Source organism: Triturus cristatus, chromosome 7 (genome assembly GCF_964204655.1).
Source record: "Triturus cristatus chromosome 7, aTriCri1.1, whole genome shotgun sequence".
NCBI lineage: Eukaryota > Metazoa > Chordata > Amphibia > Caudata > Salamandridae > Triturus > Triturus cristatus.
Genome location: NC_140590.1, coordinates 1,444,352,180 through 1,444,368,794, shown reverse-complemented (window position 1 = coordinate 1,444,368,794; position 16,615 = coordinate 1,444,352,180). Strand labels below are relative to the sequence as shown.

The window sequence follows — 16,615 nt, the reverse complement described above, 5'->3', positions numbered from 1 at the left end:
AGGGAGTGCTGCTGGGTGGTGGGGTGGGGCAGGGTGGGAGGTACTAAACTCCGGCATATGGCCGAATGGAGGTAAGTACATAAATAAATAAATTAAACGAATTACATTGCGCACACTGCATCGCCATTTGCGCACCGCCCCGCAGCACTCCCTCCAGGAGCCGCTACTGGTGCTGCACAGTGCAGCGCGCATGCAAAGACGGAAAAGGAAGGAAGAATGAAAGCATTTCTCCTTCCATGCACCAACTTGTAAAGGGCGCAATTTTCTCACACTAAAACCAATCAACTTTATTTAGTAAATTAGGTTTAGTGTGAGAAACTGTGGGGGGGTTGCACGGGAACGCCCATGTTCCACCCTTGGCATGCCCCCATGGCGCAAAGTGATGCGAATCGGCGCTATGCGCTGCTTAGCCTTACTTTTCTGTTATTTCAAGCCCTAAACGAGTTTAGTGCTGGGAAGTAAATAGGGAGAAAAAAAAGATTTTGCGCCATTTTGCGCCGATTTGCGTCACTTTTGTGACGCAAACAAGGTACAAAATCTTAGTAACTGTCCCCCTTAGCCTAAAAAGTTGAAAGCTACTGCCGTACAACTCTGTTTTCCTGTCGAATGCCCACAAGATAGAACACAGATAGTCACGCGCTCTATAGAATAGTAAACCTCGTCTTTAGGGGTTTCTATGTTGATCTCTGGAAATAAACAGTGAGAGCAAATTCAAGTATTGCGGTCTCTATTGCAGCTCATCTATACCGCAAAAACTTCGGGTATGCCGCGGAGGGAGGAAATACATCGATGACCAGGATTATCTTAAAGTTTTTCACATTCATATTCAGAAATCGATCAGTGTTTTTCCCGCTCCGTTTAAAGGACATTAATATAGAGCCTGACAAAGACGTTTCAGCATCCTTTGTGAATTACTACCATGTCTGAGACCCGGAGACTCCCGGCCCACTGACAGCCCTGGTGCCCACCACTTAACCATGCCGATGCTTCGTCACCCGCTATCACTGAGAGAGCACTTGTCGCCTTTGCTCACCTGCACTTGTATTATGCACTTTAATTACGGTCAGGTCTGAGACCCGGAGGGACCCGCCCCACTTACAGCCCTGGGTACACGTGACAACTGACATCCCTCCTAGTTCACTAATAGCATTTTCATCACTCGGGGGCAGGAATGTTTCTCACCCTCTGTTTAAAAATGATCACTTTTAATCCATACTTCTCAATAAAGTGATACAGTTATGTACTACGGTGAGACTCTTTCGCCTGTTTAAAAAATATGATTTTTGAATTTTGCAGACACCTTACCATATTGCAGCACGAAGTGTGTTGCCTGGTTTAAATGCAAAATATTTTCTGTGCTCGCCCCCTCTAACGTCAGAGTGCGCTCCCGCCTGACCTCCCGTTAGAAGCCTGCCTCTTTATGCGGTGTCCAGGTGTGCCTCACCCAGACGTAAAACTATGTGCACCCACTGTTCACCCCGTGAGTGCTCATTCCTCCAAAGGTGAGCCCACTACGTAGCTGAATGAGTACTCTCCCAACGCTTATACGGCTGTACCTGTCCCGCCGTGTCACCGAGAGCCACTCACCTCCCCTTATAAAGCTGTGCTCATCCCCCCGTGCCACTGGCCCCAGATGAGACCCTGCAGGCCCCGGGACACTGGGCCCTGGCTGGGTTTTCATCTATATATGGCAGAATTCGCCTGTCCCGGCAGCATTTCTTCCCGTCTTCCGCTGGCTCTCAGTACCAACAACACGGACTCCGGGCTGGGATGCAGCCAAGGGCTCAGCGGCATTCCTTACCCTTGTATGGCCAAATCCCTGGGGTGGGAGGGGCTTCCTTCCGTAAACTCGCCCTGTCATTGGTCCGCCGGGTCAGATGATGTCTAGAAACTGACAGTCAGTGGGATTAAAACAGTTAGTTATTTTCTTCTATAGGTTGTGGGGTTTGTGCGCTCTCTGCTTCCACCACATCTTTCCAGTGACTCAGGTAAGAACGTTCTAGGGGTTCCCTTTATTTCACCAGGGAACTGGGCACTCTATTTCATCCAGGTAGCACCCTATTTCATCCGGGACAAAACTCTATTCCGTCTCAGCGAGCGCTATATCCCACTAAAAGCAAAGGCGTCCGAGGGAGGGAGCGGTTCAAGTGTCTCACTACTGGCCCACAACACATGCTTTGCTCATCCTGGGGCGCGCTCTATTTCATCCAGACGAGCGATGTATCCCGTCCACATGGCTCTGGGTTCCCCCTCAGGGGATCTCGCTTCCAATCAGGTGAGACCAGCACCTGCAATCTAGGAGCAAAATCTATGGTTGAGGGAAGAACTTCTGTTTTTCAAATTTGAGGACTCTTTTATTCAGTTTAAGCAACAATTTATACAAATCCAAGAAAGCACTACTACATTCTTTCTCGGGTAAACGCCCTATTCCAGCCAGGAAAATACTTTATTCCAACCGATGGGCACTTCCGTCAATCCAGGGCAGCACTCACTCGTTTCACTCCATCGTGGGCACCGCCTCATTCCTTCTGTGGAAAGATAATATTCCCTCCATAAAAATACGTTATTCCTTAGATATAGCGCTTTATTCAGTGCAGGGTCCACATCCGTCACTCCACTGAAGCATGTAAGAGGCCACCCTGGAGACCACCTTATTCCATCTGCGTAGCGCCGTAATCCCACCATGGAAATACGTCATTCCATCAGACGGAGCGCGTTATTCAGTGCAGGGGTGCTTCAGTCAGTCCACAGAAGGACTTTGAGAGGCCACTGTAGTCCATCCTGGAGACCCCTTTTTCCATCTGTGGAGCACTCTACTCCGTCCGTGGAAACACGTTATTATTGTATTGATAGTGCATTGATATAGCGCTTACTCACTAATAGCACGCTATTCCGGAATCCATAAACGATTGGTGGTGAGTTAGTATAGTACAATATGAACTCAATTTGAGCGGTGGATATGGTAGTCTGTTATTTGGTTTGGAAAGGATAGTGGGGGCACAGAAGAGGGAAGGGTTTGCATTTATATAGAGCCTGCTACCCCTGATTTGGCGTTGAAGCGCTTTTAGCCGAGTAGCACGCTACTCCGGAACCAAAAAAGGATTAGTGGTGAATTGGTCTGAGGAAATATTAAATTAATTTGAGCGGTGGACATGTTAGGCTGTTATTTGTATTGAAAAGGATTGTGGAGGGATGGAAGAGGGAAGGTTTTGCATTTATATTGCGCTTGCTACCCCTGGTGAGGTGTTAAGCGCTTTTTGGTGGGTAGCACGCTATCTCCAGGTAAGTACTTTACATCGTCGGATGGAACACTCCGAGTTCATCCGGAAGATTAATTCACTCAGTTTTTAAAAGCCCTTAATTCTATCCAGAGGAGCCCCTCGTAGGGGTGAGGACAGCACACGTCCGAGCGCCCGTGTCCGTTTGGGAGGGGTCGTCTGTGATTCCTCCTACAGGAAGTTGCCGATCTTTTCCATTTAAGTCCCACTCGGCAGGCCGTTCAGAGATGTAAATATCACAACCAGGCTAATGAGATTTAAAGTCACGGATTAGGGCAGAAGGAAGAGCCGCTCGTGCTGCCAGGCAGTGGAAACCGAGCGAGTGAAGAGCAGACAGTGAAACGCCGGCCGGAGGGGCCGGGTGACTGTCCTGAAACCACAAGGACCAGACGCGAGTTCAGCTCAGGCCTTGTAGAAGCACCGCCGACACACCCGGCGCTTCTCAGCACACCAGCGGGGGTATTGCAAGCACTGGGTGAGGGATTACGGTGCATTCCCGGTATGAACATAGCCAGCCGATTAGTAATTTATTTATTTATCGATCAAACAGCATCTTTTTCTAAGCCCTTATATAGAAAACGTGGTGTCAGTAAAGTGTAATAAAAAGCCCCGATGGGAAGCGTGAAATGGTTGTAAAATCGTACGGAGGTGGGTGCTAACAATAAAAAAACACAGATATAACAACCGCTCAATATTAAGCCTCGTTCGTTTCTTTATATGGTGATATGGGTAGTCCTGGACTTTTGTCGCATGACAACAAAACTCCTCACATCAGAATAAAAACAAGCACTGGCTAAGCCACTGTTCTCTCACTCTTCATCCATCATACACACTGCTAAATACTACGTTCCATAACAGAGTAACCGCACCTCCGAGGTCACCACGCATGACAAGGAAGCACTGCCCACGTGATATCAAAACAAGGATAACACCCAATCAGCTACGCAGCCTGCTAGGTGTGCCTGCTAGCCTACGGGAAAGCGCTCCAGCACCCCACGCAGAGTGGTGAGCGCTATATAAATGCCAAAATGTTACGCAATACTCTCTCTGCGCGTTCTGTGCTCCGTGCAAGCTTTCTTAGCTGCGATTTATTCCTGTTTCACAGCTGGGGAGATAACATTGATTTGACCAATAACATTTTATGCTTATAGATAATAGTGAATTTCAGGTAAAATGGCACAGAAATTCCCCTGACCAGATTTAAGCTTATTGCAAAAAGAACAATTGATGGACGGAATGCTTAAACAATGTCTAACTTTCACCCCCAGTACTTTCTCGCCCTAAGTGCGCTATGTATGCCCAGACGTCTGTCCTGTGTTTACTGTGCCACTGGATTCAAGCTAGCCTGGCTGATGAAGGGTGAAACCCCGAAATCGGTCCCAGGATGCTGGTTTCCGGTCCAGGAAAGACCTGGCTTGGCAGTTCGGGCTGGACTGCTCCCATTGGGAGCAGGGTCAAGACTGATTTGCATATGTCTGGGTCTGAACTGGTATGGCATGGTTAGCACAAAAAGGATGGATTTAACCCAGATCTCTTTACTGGGGTGAATGTTTGATTGGTTCTGCATTCCCTCCATCATTTGTGTCTTTTCAGATTTAAGCTTACACACAACGCGCTACGGACTTACAAGCAGGTCCCATTTGCAGAGCTAATGTTAGCACTACAGATCCCAGAATACACTTATTTTGTATGCTAATGCACCTGAACTGGTTGTCATAGTTGCCGGCGAGCCCTTGTTTATATATATTTCATTAAAGGCTATTTCTGGTCTCTCTAAGCAGATGAGGATGGCACTTTGCAAGAGGAGAGTGCGGGTGTAAAATAGGCATCTTTGCCTTCTGTTCTAGTGAGTGTCTCAAACCGCGACTGATAAGCATTAGAAAATAAGTGAGTGTCCCAGGAGGACAGCAGATGTCACTCATCTGGCAAATGGTGATACAGCAGCGTAGAAGGGCCACTGACATGATGTAACAAAGGAGTTCCCGATTATACAGCAGACTTGCCTAAATTATAAACCAAGAAATTAGAAATTATGCGGTATAACAGTAACACACAGTGCATTCTGTGACATTATTCGTTTCCCATGTTGTTCTTTTAACACTAATTAATACTGCCAGGGTGTAAGTTTCATCTGGTTGGTCCCAGTGTAATATCCGAATGCTGCGATCAGTAACTCAAATTGATTGGTTAACCTTTCCAAAATGTCTAACACTTTAAACAAGAAACAACAGAAAAGGGGGGTCAGGGCCGGCATGGAAAAGCTGAGTGATTCCCAGAGTCTAACTTGAAAACGCTCTCACTAAGGTAGTTGATCTCGACTTTATATCCCGGGGAGGTTGAACTATGCAATTCTAGGCCGTGCGTTTTCCACATAATTGTGGCTTCGCCGCATTTGCCACGCAATCCATAACTAGCAGATTTTATCAAAACAAATGTCTGTTTCTATCGGGAATGCATCAACTTTACTACAAAAAACACGGGGAGGTGTTGCAGTACAGGGGGAGGCCCTTCGCAAAAGTTGCCTGGTCACTAGTGCTACATTGTTACACATGATATTGAACCTTTGCACAGTGTTAACATGTGCAAAAGACAAAATAATGCAGTAATACTGTCACAAAATGTGCTGCTTTACACCGCATAACGCGCCGTTTCTTGCTGCATAATTTAGTAAACCCAGTTGCATGAATAGGTCCTCCCTTGTCACGTAATTCCAGTGGGCCTGTCTATATCCCATGGTGAATGCACACAGCGCCATATGCAGATCTCTTTACATTATTATCCGGCATCTAATTAGCAGTAAACACCTGGGTTGAAGAGAATTTGACTCCACACAACCCAAGTCAGGGCCCAACCACCTATGGACACAAAGTAGGTGCGACCAGGGTTCGTGGATGGCCTCGCCTTCAGAGTAACCAGTGGGTTTGGCCCGAAGAGCCTCTTCCTCTTTCTGATGGCGGTCGGGACATACGAAAGCTCCAGTTGTGGCTTTCGAGTTCTAGGGTGACAGTGACACAGCACTGTGGGTTACCAGGCTGCTGAGTGCGAGGAGGGACATTTCCTAAGCAGCTGTCTCACTGTGCCACTGGATTCAAGCTATCCTGGCTGATGAGAGGTGAAACTCTGAAACCAGTCCCAGGATGCTTGTTTCCGTTCCAGGAAGGACCTGGCCTGGCAGTTCGGGCTGGACTGTTCCCATGTGGCAAAGAGTCAAGACTGATTTGCATATGGCCAGGTCTAAACTGGGATGGCATGGTGAGCAAAAGAATGATGGATTAAACCCAGATCTCATGACTGGGGGCAAATGTTTTGATTGGTTCTGCATTCCGTCCATCAATTTTGTGTCTTTTGCCTGGCATAGCAGGCACAGCTGCTGAACAAAATTGATGTGAATTAGGAGAGTTGTGTGCAAGGCAGTTACTTTAACACAATCATGAGACGCTGATGCCAATGGCAGAGAAGCTTTGGAAGGGCATAGTTGTGGAATAGATGGACACGTGACTGATCAACACTGAGGTAGGGGTTTGCATGTTGCACTTATGGAACCAAAATAATGGAATGGAATGGAATGTTAGGATGGGTGAACACAAGAAACTTTATATTGTCAGGTTCGAGATAACAAGGAATCAGTAGGGGTTACAGAGGACCGAAGCTTGGTAGGGTATGGATTTACACTCAAAACTTGTGAATTGAGGCTACCCGATGAAAGCAGGTTTTGGGAGGTCGGTTTTCGGTGTGTGTTCAGCTGATAGAGTGAAAGTGCTCAGATGAGCTAAAGGGGGTCTTCCTCTGGTAGGCGTAGTATGACAAGCATAGGATTTTGAAAATTTAATAAACAAGTAAGCTTGAGTAATGATGCATATATATTCAAAGGGTAATATATATATTGAACAATAAAATACATAATAAAAGAACAAGCAAAAATGCAATGGTGATATTATTTCGTCATTTCTATTTGTGAACTGTACGTTAGAGAGTTTTTGTCATTCATCCAGTAGCATACATGGTTTGGCCTATAACAATCTGAAGCCCTTTGTCAGTACATCAGGTACTGCAAGAAAATACACACAATTACATGGCACATAAACTTTGACAATGTATTGTCGGAGACAACAATATTAAATTGTAAAAAATGCATGTAATTAAATTCCCAATAAATCTGTAGTCAGCATGGCTCAGTCACATACCCCGTGGAATCACCAACATGTAATATGCAAGAAAAGGACAGCGCAAAGCACTGTTAGTTGTAAACCCTGAGAATTTCCCAAATTCAAAATAGCAAGATATTTTCAATATTTTATCTTTGTACGTCCAATTATTCCACATATATATTTTACACTAAGCACAATTGCTGATCATTTTCAGAGCAATGTAATTTGGGTGCTTTCAACCATTTTGACAAACTGCCGAAGGAATGAAGATCTAAGATGTGATTTCTGTTGAGTGGACAATGGAGGCAAATCAAACATTACATATCATTGTTGCCAGCTGGGTGGCTCTGTAAAGTGTTCCGGGCTTAAAGTGCACAATGGAAAAGAAGTGCAGAGCAGACTCTGGGAGGAGAGTGGGAGGGATTACAGTCAAGTATCCCAGAGGGATAAAATCCATACACAAATGCCAATTCATTTTTATCTTGGATAACAAGAGAGTAACAGGAATGAAACCACCCTCTTCCCTCCGTAAACCAGACTTGGGGGCTCCGAACTGCTGTGAGTGGGCAGACAGATCACATGGCGGGAGTGGGGCAGGCGGGAAATTTATGGACACCTTTAATGGGATCCATGCAATGCTAGGCATATGAACCTTTGAATAATGAACAATCAACCCAAAATGTCCTCAAAAAATTTCAGTGTGTGACCCACTCTGCACACCCTCACTTAAAAACAGGCTTCCCACGCCTCATAGAACCTTTCACATACTATGACTCTTCTGATGGCCCTCACGAGATGGCCAGCAGTTTATTCATGTGATTTTTATCCGACAAAGCTATTGTTAGGTCTCGCCTGACCCAGCGCATGCGCTGGTCTGGCGAGACTTATTGAGAGGGCTCCAAAAAGTGCTACCAGGCCAGCCTAGAGCTACAGTGCAGGTGCGCGAGCGCGCGCACTGCGCTTTACTGCGATTACTTAAGGTTTCGCGGCCGCAAGGCCGCTTTGATGTTTGATCGTGATTGCGATCACTTTCACTTTCGCGGCTGCACGGCCGCTTTGCATAGCCAATAGGTCTCGATTTTGGGACCTTATAAGTATTTAGTTATGCAACTGTTGCATAGCTAAACACTTATAAGGTCCCAAAGGCGAGACCTATTGGCTATGCCAATGCTTGTTTTTGAATTGTTAAACACACATCAAATGTTACTTAATTATCTTAATCAATGTACTTTTCCATTAAATGCCAGCTCGCATAACTTTGCTCTGTATTTCTATTCATGTTTGTTGGTTCCCTGATTCAATGCAGGCCAGAGGCCGAAATGTGGTTTAACTGAATGAGTTACAGTTGCAGATATGCAAAATGAGACATTATATATTTGGCGAATGAGAGGTGAACATGGGAAACATTCCTTTAGAGTAAATTACATATTTACAGGTTGAGCCTGCTGTTGCAGTTTGGAAAGAGGGAGGAGAGGCATTCCCCTACGTTATCAGTTGTCAGTAAGTGAGTTCTCAGGCCTGAAGAATGAAGTTAGAGGGATGACTGCCCACAGGTTGCCCAGGCGAGAGCTCCACAGAAGAGGCCCAAGCAGGCTGCAAGGCCAAAATCAGTGGATTAGGTGAACAAAAGACTAAGTATTACATGCAATGGGAGAGAGACAGAGTGGTGCAGAACTGGGGCACCTTATTTGGGCATTATTACAAGCATCTACATGCTACGAGAAATACCTGGGCACACGCCTTATAAGGGAGACCTGAACATATCTGCCAACGAGGGCAGTATCGTGGGCATATATTCCAAGTGTGGCATGTGGTGGCACAATGCACATGTAGATGTAACCGGTAACACTGTGTCTGCCTATGTTATATGTCACTGATATGGCATTGAAGTGCTTTGGTGTCCCAGAGAGGACTTTCCTAAGGGTCTGAGGTTTCCACCTCAGAACGCATCAGTTTCGGCTGGTAGAAATGTCAGCAGTATGAATGGAACTGCATGTCTGTTCACCAAGTCCAACTTCAAAAAGTTTTGGTTGAAAGTACTATATATTTCCAATGGCAAATATCTCAACTCCCTAATGTTGGGCACAAGACTAGATTGGATTCTTTCTTTCTTGATACTGGTAACTAACTGCGCATTGTTGTTGGGGTGGAAAGCAAAGCTGCAAAAAAACAGAATGCAAAAAAACGACAGGAGTGTAAGACCTGCGCTCACCTGACATGTCGTCAATTTGTTGTCAGTTGCTTCAATGATAGCATCAGCATGAACTGTGGTGTCACCAACAATGGCACACCAAAGGTGATTTGAAAGAGGATGTTATTTGGTACTTTTAAAAATACACCCAGTGTCTCCTTTGTTCCTTTTCAGAGAACTTTGAGAGACTAATTGCATTCAGAGGAGAAACTTGTTGTTTCGTGGATATGTTATACTATAACCAGTACTTAATTTGTAAGAGAATAAGTGCATTTTGTTCAGAAGTCCATAGTCGGTGTTATTGAGGGTGCTGAATACCAGGGCAGCGTAGTTGTGATTCCACCTGCCTCTTTCGTCCACCTTCAGATACTCCCACTTTATATCATTATTCTTTTTCACACCTGCTGTCTCCTTTTGTCACTGTTTTTCTTTTTTTTTTCTTCCCCTTTTTGGTGTTTTTCTCTCTCTTGCTCCGGGTGGAAGTTGATGAGGAAAAATAAGTGTCAGTTCTTAAAGATAACAGCAAAAGGAAGAAATGATGGACGGAATGCTGAACAATGCAAACATTCCCCCACTCACAAAGATCTGCGTTTAATCCATCATTCTTTTGCTCACCACGCCATCCCAGTTTGGACCCAGGCATATCCTAATCGGTCTTGACGCTGTTCCTCATGGGAACAGTTCAGCCCGAACTGCCAAGCGCGGTCGTCCTTGGACCGGAAACAAGCATCCTGGGACCGGTTTTGGGGCATCACCCCTCATTTTCCAGGCTAGCTTGAAAAGATAAGCGCCGGTGGGCCCCACCACTGGCTAAAATTAAGCACTATATTAGACAGATTTGTATAGCTTGAGTCCGGATGTCTGCATGGCTTTGCGGCACTGCTAGAGTTAGAGTTCTTTCAAGCCCTGGTTTTGTGGATTCCTTCATAGACGGGATTCAGATTTCTGGTTGTTCGAGATTCGTTCATCAGAAGGGTTGTTGCTGTTCATATACTGCTTTCATATAACTTCTTGATTTAGGTCTGCTGTTCTTGTTTCTCATGTTTGGCATCTGTAGTCACAAGTCTTCTACCAGTTCAGCACATTCCCTCGGGGGCCTGAAGTATGCGTGCTGTATCATTTAGAGACGGGTATGTTGTTAGGAGTCCAAAGTGTACCTTTAACTGAACGGATTGTGGAGTGTTTGGTGAGTGATGTCATAAAAGACATGCAATATACAGCGTACAAGACACAAGCACCTTTGACCATAGGATGACACAATCAACTGCAATAATGGAGAGTATAAGAAGCCAATATAGATGTGATTTTTACGACAAGAATATTGAATGCATGAATATCTCTAAAGGCAACAGTAGACACAAAATATGTAAAATATTATTCAAAAGTTTAGTAAAGAGAAACTAACAACCAAAGTGAAACGTGCAAAGCTGGAGACCTCGTAGGACCTAGGTGCTGTGTAGAGAGGGGAGTGGAAGAAGTGGCGCCCTAATCAGCCATAAGCGCCTGTTTCCAAATCTCAGTGGTAGAATAGCACAAGTTTCCACTACTGAGGAAGGAGAGGGGAGCACTGACGCGGCTCTAGGACAAGGAGAGCTGAATTGGCATTGCGGTGCAGGATTGCGGGTAGGATCCACTGATCAGAAATACGGTGCATCGAGAGAGCGATGAAGATTGCCAGAGCTACCACAGCAATGGATAGTGCAATTCCATACACGTGTGTGCAGTGGTGGAGCTGCAGAGTATCTCAGTGATGCAATAAGAGGAGGATCTAATGACCGGACAGGGGTACGTTTGCAGCGTTGCAAGGACTTTGTGTTTTGGAAGCTCATGATGCTGCACCTGTCAGAGAAGAGGCACACTAGTCGAGCTCTGGGGCATGGCAGTGCATGAACAGCAGAATGGGTTACTGGTCGAGACTTTGTTCTTGCTGCAGTTCAGGTTCAGACGGAGTTATACTGGGCTATATGGAAATAACGAGAATTCCTATCACAAGCAACAGATCTAGTGCACTCGGCCTCGGACGCTACAGGAAGAGGATCTGGACTCTTTAAAATTACATTGCTCCTGCATTTTAGCATTTCAAACTTTGTTTTGTGTCCTGATCTCCACCACAGATATAGAGCCTAATTTACATGGCTGACTGACAGTCGGTAGGACAGCAAGACAATTTTGCGATCATCAACATGGCACTGAACTAGGACATTCTGACAGGGCAGTACCTCATCCGCTGCTCTATGGGAGTCCCTGACTCCAGCCTAACTCAAGTTGCTATGTTGCCATAAATGGGCGACCGCGTAGAAGTGGCATGTAAAAGTTACACTAAATTAAGTTGTGGTTCTCACTTGCCATACTCCTCCTGCCAGCTGGCTTGCTGATTAGTAAAGTAAATAGATAACTTTAGTTTCAGTTCTCAAAGAAAATGTTACTATTTCCCAAATTATATAAAGTGAGAAGATTTCCGAGAACGGACCAGAAACACAAACTCTAGTCAGAGAATTTGTGAGACATCTCATGTTTAAATGTAATGGAATATCATGCCTGGCTACTTGAAAAAGAGGACAGTGTGACAGATCTGCAGGTTTCATACACCAACAAAACCACGGATTTGATTCACAGAATGGCCCACCCAACTTTCCATCCATTTTTGGGCAATACAATAAGCACCATCAAGTTAACCTGCACCTTTCATTAAAGTGCCAAGAGACAATTCAACTTTTGAGCAATCGGGGTCCTCCATATTAGAATAACAACACTAGCCCCGAAGAATACACTTTGAAGTCAATGTTAAAGAGGTGCCTGTATATTTATTGCAGGCAAGTTTTGTGAACGGAGTGCACCGGAGCATTAGATGAAAGGTAGCTTTAGAAAGCCTGTGTGGCAAGGAGCTCACTTTAAATACCTATGTCTTGTCTACAACTTTGGTCCTCACACGGCTCACCCAGACCTACGCATTACTATGTTTCTACCAACCACTTCAATCTGACTGCTGTGAAATGTACAGGCAGCTCGATCTCATGTCTCATACTTTACCTCGTGTGTGGTCCACAGCCACCTACTGTCTGTCCTGATGCACACTGACCTCTATGCCGCCTTTGGCAGAACGGGCCACAACAAACATAAAACAACGTCCTGTCTGGCCAGCACCCATCAGATTTAGTTTCCACCTTGCCAACAGGTCCCACTCCAGCTTGGGTCTTTTGCACATAGGGAAAGCCTGCCCCAGACTGGGCAAAATCTCACAAGATGGACAGCAAAGTCTGCGACCTTGATTTCAGGCAATAATGTCCACTGAATGCCACAACTATCTCAAAACTGCAAATTAGTGGAAGTCAGGAACGTTGGAGTGCGCCAGATACATGTACTCTACACTGCCCTACACTGCACCCTTTAAAGTAGTTTTCGGATTCCCACACGCCTCAAATATTGAACATCCCATCCCCTTAGCAGCCGCCATTGCTTCTGGTGTTCATCACACGCAGTCTCAGTTACGCCTTCACCATAGAAGCATAAAACTATCCGAGTTTGCCCATGTTTGTAATGCCTATACCTTACACAACACTTTATTGCATCAGGAAACTCCGTGTTATATGTTAAAAAAAACAAGTCCAAATACTACATTTCTTATTTATCTGGGTGAATATTCCACATGTTTCGATGTACACCTTTCCACTGCTTACAGTATAACACTGAGCTGCCCGTGCCACAGTGTCAGAGTGGTTATCATCTTATTTACACATTCAGAATATCAGAAGGTTGATTTGCTATCTCATTATTGAGCTAGATCCACAAAAGATCCGTGGTGTTGCATATGTTCCATTTTGTCTCCTGAACATGCCACAGACAACTGGTGAAACACTTCCACGGCACATCTATATGACGGTAGTTTGTCGTCACACCAATAAAAGCACATCCATATTGTTAGCTGTATTTATACTCAGTTCAGTTCAGTAAATCTTTATTTCGCTGGTTAAAAATCAACATAAAAAGTACAAAATACAAATACAATATACAGTGTACAGTATATTTACATTAGATCTGAGCCGGTGGACATTAAAAACAGGTTAAAAACGAAACTTTAAAAAGGCACTTTGCAAAGGGCACATTACACTATTAATTTATCATTATTCAGTCACGGGTATTCCTCAATCTTACCGACACTCTCAAGAAATTTACAATCGAGCACAAAGTGCGGGTGTCCACGGCCATTTGTAAGAAATTCAGGGCACTCTTGGCTTCACGTATTTTAGCCTCCTTTAGGATATGAACAAGAAATTTGCGACGGGGGATTTGATAAAAAGAATTCAGAAGTACAAAATGAAGGGTGTCCTGCGGAGACCTATTGTCGCAGCCGCAGGCACCCTTCTGCTCAACCGTTACTGTGAAACCTGGAGGATAAGCTAAAATGTGGTGTAACAGGTTGAGCCTAAAACGGCACATTAAAAATCTGTCCTGGTGATTATGCATTAGATATAAATAGGGCTCCATTCCTGCTCCATTGCTCACTCGGTGGTGTGCTATAACTGATTTCTTTAAGGAGTCAGTGCTTGCTCTTTGTGCTTCAAATTTATCCAGTAGCTCTCTCTTAATCTGGTTTCTACATGTGGGGGTAATGGAGGTAGGATCACTGAAAAGAGATAGGTGGTCGATTGAATCCAATGTCTCTTTTATGTACCTCAGCCATGGGATACGTAGGTGGTTGTCCATTTGCAAGCAGTACCGAGCTATTTGCCTGCTTAGTTCCGCTGCGGGATTCACCCATAACCTAAGCCATAGCATAATGGGTCTCACCTTAACCCAGTCGGTGATATAAGGTAACCCCAGTTCTGTGTGTGTTATACCTGCTGGGGTACCCTGTGGTAGCTTCAATATCCTCCTAAAAAATTTATCTTCCTCCAGTTGCAGGGGCCTTAAATCTCTAAATCCCCAAACCTCCGCTCCGTAAATGGCTTTTGCGGTGCTAACCGCCACATACAGATTCATCACCTGTTCCGGCGACCACCTCCCCAGTCTACGAACAAAGTTATGAATAGCCCCATTTGCCGATACCAGCTTTCTGCATCTATCCTCCATTAACAGATCAAACTTTGTATCCCCGTCAAACAGTAGACCCAGATAAGAAAAAGAGCTCACTGTTTCCAATTTGTGCGACCCTATTTTAAAAGCAAATTTCCTGCTTGGTTTCTTGCCAGCTATCATGACATACGATTTGCTCAAATTTACGGACAAATCTAATTTGCCCATAAACTCCACAAATCCATTGACCAATTGTTGTAGGCTCACGGCCGTCCTGGCAAGCAGGACGGCATCGTCAGCATACAGTAGAACCGGTATGTGACGATTTCCAGCTTTGGGACAATCCACATTTAAGGCAACCAACCTTCTCTCCAAATCGTTAATGTAGAGAGAAAACAAAAATGGGGCAAGGATACACCCCTGCCTCACTCCGCTCGTGCAGGGGAAGGGATCCGTGCACCCCCCCCCCCCGTTGTGCAGCGGACCCTGGCAGTGGTGTTCCAGTGCAATTCTTTTAAGATGTCAATGAGTCCAGGCTCAATTCCCAGGTTGGTCATCAGATCCCAAAGGTTGCTCCTGTTAACATTATCGAAGGCTGCCGCCAGGTCCATGAAACCCATGAATAGTGTGCCTTTACCAGCTTTTGTGTATTTAGTTATTAATAGGTACAAATTCAAGCATTGGTCACTGGTAGACTTGCCTGGCCTAAAGCCGTATTGAGTGTCTGCTATAATGTTATGTTCTTCTGTCCATGACATCAAGCGACTCAAAATTGCCCTGCCCAATAGTTTGGCCGATACGTCTATCAACGATATTGGTCTATAGCACTGTGGATTGTCCCTACACCCCTTCTTAAAAATAGGGACAATCAGTGCCGTAGACCAAGACCGTGGCAGACCCGTGGCAATTGCTGCATTTAGGACCCTCGTCATAATGGGAGCCCAGAGATCAGGGTTACTCAGGTAAAGGTCAGGTGGCGTCCCATCAGGCCCGGGTGCTTTGTTGCGAGTTAGCCCTCTGATTGCTTGGGTAATTTCTTGGAGTGAGAATTCGACCTTGCCCGATCGGCATTCCTCCCATCCCGCTGTAGTCACAGTATCACTTTCATGATTGTACAGACTCTTAAAATGTGCCACCCACTGGTCAGGAAGAATATTGTTACTGATCCCCGGGGAGTTTTTCTCTTGGAAGCAGGGCCTATTGATAATCCTCCAAAATTCGCTGAAGTCTCTATGTTCCCCCACTTCCCTCAGGTCCGCCCACACTTCTGCTTGGAGCGTAATCTTCCTCTGCTTGACCTTTGTCTTGTATACCTTTCTACAAAGGGCTACTGCCTGTTTGTCCCTAGGGTAGGTTTTGAGACATAGTTTCAATTCCCTAAGTGCTCTCGCACATTCGGGATTAAACCAGCGTGGCTGTGTTACAATTTTTACTGGGCCTTTTGCTTTCAGGAGTTCCCCTATCATGGTGGTTAGTACCTCAAAGGGAGAAACCAAACACCCACCTTCTACTAGGGGATCAAGACAGTCTTCAATTTGGTGTTTGCCTTTTATCACCAGGGATTTATAAAACTCCTCTGCATTGATCTTAGCCCATCTTAATCGCCTCCCCTGGTCTGTTGGAATCAGTATAGAGGCGGCCTGTTGAGTTCTACTGCGTCCATCGCTGTATTCTAGGACCATTATCAGCGGGTTATGGTCGCTAAAGGGGTTCCAGTCTATTCTCACTTCCTTCACCCTGTCCTTTATGGCAGAGGATATCAACATAAAATCTATAATTGAATAACAACCTCTGCCCTTAAATGTTGGAGTGAGGAAGCCATCCCTCCCAGGGGTTATCAGATCTATAGTGTGGGTCATGGCAAAGGTGTCCAGAGTTTTCATGAGGCTGTTTCCCTCCCTGTTATGCTCGAAGTGAGGCCCACTTTCTACCGGAAAGGATGACCAGTCTGCATTTGCGGGAATCAGTTTGGGAGCAAAGGTGGC

The 16,615-nt window shown here is 45.3% G+C and overlaps 2 protein-coding genes across 4 annotated transcripts in view; one reads left to right on the top strand and one right to left on the bottom strand.

Moving 5' to 3' along the window:
* Positions 1-16,615, bottom strand: part of LPIN3 (lipin 3) — a 319,561-nt gene that overhangs the window by 292,775 nt on the left and 10,171 nt on the right. The window contains exon 1 of one of the 3 annotated variants that reach the window (XM_085619182.1): positions 1,588-1,774. The exons of the other annotated variants lie outside the window; for them this stretch is intronic. The gene's annotated coding sequence lies outside the window, so the exon portion shown is untranslated. Of the gene's footprint in view, positions 1-1,587; positions 1,775-16,615 lie in introns of those variants that run through there. 3 annotated transcript variants of the gene reach the window in all.
* Positions 1,623-16,615, top strand: part of MYL9 (myosin light chain 9) — a 95,456-nt gene continuing 80,463 nt past the window's right edge. The window contains exon 1 of the mRNA XM_085619186.1: positions 1,623-1,988. The gene's annotated coding sequence lies outside the window, so the exon portion shown is untranslated. The remainder of the gene's footprint in view (positions 1,989-16,615) is intronic.